Below are 4,820 nucleotides of genomic sequence, written 5' to 3' on the forward strand. Positions count from 1 at the left end.
GCATTTCTGTGTGGAGTTTGCTTGTTCTCCCCGTGTTGGCGTGGGTTTTGTCCAGGTGCACCGGTTATCCCCAACGCAATCTCACGAAAATTTGTAACTTTTTGATTTAGTGGCTAATTCGTATGAATTCGTACGATCTAATTCGTACAATTTATTATGATTTGCTCATCACCCAATGACAGCTGGGGTTAGGGGTGGGGTTTGGTGCCACGCCTCCTTTTTTAAATCGTACATTTTCGTACGACTGAACTCGAATGAATTTGTACGAATTAGCCACTAAACTGAAAAACGTAAAATACTTACGTTTCCTCGTGAGATCAGGCTGGTTTCCCCCACAAGTCCGAAGACATGCGATACAGGTGAATTGAGTAAGCTAAATTGTTCGTAGTGTATGTTTGTGTGAATGAGAGTGTGTGAATGTTTCCCAGTGATGGGTTGCAGCTGGAAGGGCATCCGCTGCATTAAACATGTGCTGGATAAGTCGGCGATTCATTCCGTTGTGGCGAACCTAGATTAATAAAGAGACTAAGCCGAAAAGAAAATGAATGAATGGATGAATGAATGAATGAAGTGTGCCAAAGGAGTTCTTAAGTTTAGCTAATTGTAATAACGTACTTATTGTAATAAAAGCTGAAACAATATGAATAAAATTGCAAATACCATGCAAGTAAGTGTCAAAAAAATAAAAATCTGTTAAAATTGTATTCTTCTATAAAGCATGTTTCATAGCATGTTAATGGAAAGTCATTGCAAGTGGAGTCTGTGCCGTCTGGAGTCTTCTATGTGTGCACATGCGTAGCCTAGTTCAGCTCTGAGCTATATTCAGATGAATGTGATCCATATTTATGCACATGCTGATTCTGAAAAATAAGGAGAGAACACCCACCCTGTGTAAGAGAACACTGTCAGAGCATTCATATGAGCTTATGAATGAACTAATTAACAGAAGGCATACTGATTAACAATTAACCAGGATTAATGCCAGCTAATGCCCATAAATATTAATATGGGAGTGAGTTTGTCTTTTTAATACCATATTATAGTTATTTTTGTATTATATTAGGCCTATGTGTGCTAGATAGAAACTGTATTAGAATAATTTAGCGGTGGTTGTTAAGAGCCAAAGTGTTTTCACAGTACAATGACAAATACTGCGCTTTAAGAAATGATGTTATGCAATCGGCTGATTGGGAATAGGCGTTTAATGTAATCTGGGCACTTTATGGAAAAAGTCTGTTAAGAACATGGCAGATCTCTATGAATTATTCAGTTCAGTGGAATGACTAATAGATTGTAGTCTCCTGAGGGTGTAAAGTAGGGCCCTCTACTGGGACATTCAGCAGCTCAGAAAGACACTGAAAACATCCTGGGAACAGCTTGTCTCATTTGTAGGCTACTTTGGAAATGTTAGTGTTTCATTTTTACTAGTAGAATGGATTGATTTCTTAGATATAAAGTTAAAAACCTAAAAAATGTGTCTTTTTTTTTATTTTGAAAAAAATAAATAAAGTGAAATTATATTAGAATTGCGACATCTGGTGGCGTTATGTTGGAATTACTCTCTTAAATTTTAATTAACGTAATACAGATCTTTAAAGGGGACCTATTATGCAAAAATCACTTTTGTGAGGGGTTTAAACACATTTGTGTGGCAACAGTGTGTGAATATATTCAGCCTAGCCATAGCTAATGGTAAAAATTAATTCATTTTATTTTTTATAATCACACTTTATAAAAGAAATAGCAGAAATACTTTGATTGACATTCTCAATTTGTATGTGTCATCAGAGAGGTAAGCCCCACCCATTAGTGACGATCTTTCCCTCATTAGCATGAAGAACCCTAAAGCCACCTTTTCACTGTACACGACAAACAACTTACTGGAGGACATTAATTTTCAATGGAGTAGTCCGGTATAGCTGCATGGAGTTACAATCATCTCTGCATGCAATTTGGATTTGAGATGCGGATCTGTTGAAATATTTGAACTCCTGTGACTAGATCATATGCGACCGGCAGTGTTGTCCAAACTGGTTCGAAAGAAATGAGAAAATGGAAGGTTTTTTTTTTGTTATTTTTTTAATCAGAAAAAAGTCTGATTATATATATATATATATATATATATATATATATATATATATATATATATATATATATATATATATAAACATTTCTATTCATGAGTAATATTTATTTATTTTTTTTTTTTTGCGGCCTATTGAGTTTTTAGTTTTCATTTATTCATTCATCCATGTGAACGCACAGAGAATATGGCATTTGCATTTGCACTCCTTTATTTTGGACACCGCGAGAATCATGACAAAACTGAAAATTCAGTGCGACTCCCACAATGGGACATATTCAGACAGTCGTGTTCGATTGTCGTGTGCAGTGGAAAGTCAGCTTAGGTGAGAAGCAGACTTCAGCCACTAGAACCGGCATTTGTAGCTCCGTCCTCTTTTGAAAAGAGCACAATCTAATTAGAATTTAAAGCGAAAGTCACTAAAATTTGGGTCAAAGTCTAAAAGGGGCAGTTTCCGAATAATTATAGAAATGTTTTTGCGTGGTATTTTGAGCTGTAACTTTAATTACACACTCTAGGGACACCAGAGACTTATATCTTTTAAAAGAGGCATAATAGGTCTCCTTTAAATTATATTCACCATTGTCTTTCAATTGTGTTTTAATTAAATCACTTTTAAGTAACCTCTAATGTTCAAAGATGTACCTTTTAAAATATCATCACCATGGTGACAGCATTTGTTTTTAAAAGAGTATTTATATAAGAAGCAAGTAGAGGTTAAAATATAAATTCAACATTATTGCAACTCAAGATTTAAAGGTTTTTACAGTAAATGTGTTACCTACGATTTATATGCTTTATAAGTGTGTTACAACTCATTAATTTTCCTTTAGTTTATTTCTTTATTTGTCAGGGATCGCCACAGTAGAATGAAACAGTGGATGCCCTTCCAGCCGCAACCCAGTAATGGGAAACACCCATACACTCTCACTTTCACACACTCATATCCTACGGTCAATTTTGTTTACCTAATTCACCTATAGCGTATGTCTTTGGACTGTGGGGGAAACCAGAGCACCTAAAAGAAACCCAGGCCAACTCGAACTTGAACCAGTGACCTTCTTGTTATGTGGCAACAGTGTTAACCACTGAGCCACTGTATGCAATACTTAGTTTCTCTATACTTTTCATTCATTGACCCACATATTTAACTTTGCCGGTCCTACTGAACCCAACTAGTCTTCGCATGGGAGTCGGTTGCTCTAACAAAGAGGCTAAACGTTCACTGTCGTGAAGTGGGTTGGGGAGTCATGGAAGAAAGCCAAAGTGAACAGCGGACAAGGGGAGAACAGTGGTTGAGGATGGAGATTGGCACAAATTAAGCCCTGCTTATACGGGTCAAGGCACCAATGTAACCCCGCCAGTCCTACTGCACCGAACCCGCTCTTAGCTGGGATCGAACCGGCGACTCTCCGCATGGGAGTTGGTTGCTCTAACAAAGAGAATAAAGACTATAGCCTCAAACAACTGTCGCTAGAGCACCTTTAGAAGTAAGAGCGGTGATGTTTATCTGCACAGCACTTCACTAGCTGGCCTGCATTATACTCATCCCCCTAAACCTCACTTCCATCCGGGTCACGGCACCAATATAACCTAACGGTCCTACTGCACCCAACCCACTCTGAGCTAGGATCGAACTAGTGACTCTCCGCTTGGGTTGCTCTAACATCGACTTAAAGACCATGGCCTCTATCATTTGTTGCCAGAGCACCTTCAGCTGCCAGAGGAGTGAGGTTTACATGCACAGCACTTCACTAGCTGGCCTCCGTTACACAATGCAGGACTCAATAATGATTCAATAAGGAAGACAAACAAAGATGCTCTCTAGAATGATTAGTGTGAAATAACATGGTTTTAATACAAATACAAAAAACTGGGGCGATACAAACATTGCAGCAAGATCACAATCACAAATACCTTCATGTGAAAGATTCAAAAGACATTTTTAATGCAGAGTAAATCAGCAGTATGGCCAAAATGCAAAGCCTCTGAGTGTTCGGAGATGCACTCGAAATAGAAAAGGCACAAATGATATTTACACTGAGGTCAAGGTTAGGTTTCAAGTGAATTCAGTCATTAATACTTTTCAGAACTCTCCCCAAAATGAAGTAAAGAGCAGCCTGATGTGTGTGTACATCTGATAACTCTACAGTCTACATTAATACTACAGATTTAAGAAAGGTTTTTTTGGGTCAAATTGTGCAAAATCTTCGTAACTTCTTTTGGTTTGGAGTCAAAGGTAAACTAGAACTTTTTACTATCTCGGCATGTTAAATAATCATAAGTATTCACTGCACTCATCAATATTACCAGCAGCCATCCTGCATTTTTAAAAGTGAAGGGATGGAGACTTTTGTACATTCATAATGCACTAGCAAAGACAAATGCTCGAATATCATACAGGTTTCAATAAACTGTGTTGTTTGTAAATGTATATTAGTCTCAGGCTGACTGGCAGTGAAAGCTTTGTGATGGATGTAAACTGTAACTGTTCCTTCATACTGTGTCAACTAAAACAGTAAACACATTTGTCAGAAAGTGGAAAATACCGAACAAACATTATTCAACAGACAAAAAGCAGTCAACAATGGCAAAAACAGAGAACACTTCAAAAGTCATTTCTAATAATCAAGAAACAAAGTCAAACTCACTTTACCTCATTCAGTGTTCAGCAACACAGTAATATGTATACTTCCAAAATTAAACTGTATTGGCAAAAACTCTGTTACATTAATGA

Source organism: Danio rerio, chromosome 1 (assembly GCF_052040795.2).
Source record: "Danio rerio strain M-AB ecotype USA chromosome 1, GRCz13ab, whole genome shotgun sequence".
NCBI classification, from domain to species: Eukaryota; Metazoa; Chordata; class Actinopteri; order Cypriniformes; family Danionidae; genus Danio; species Danio rerio.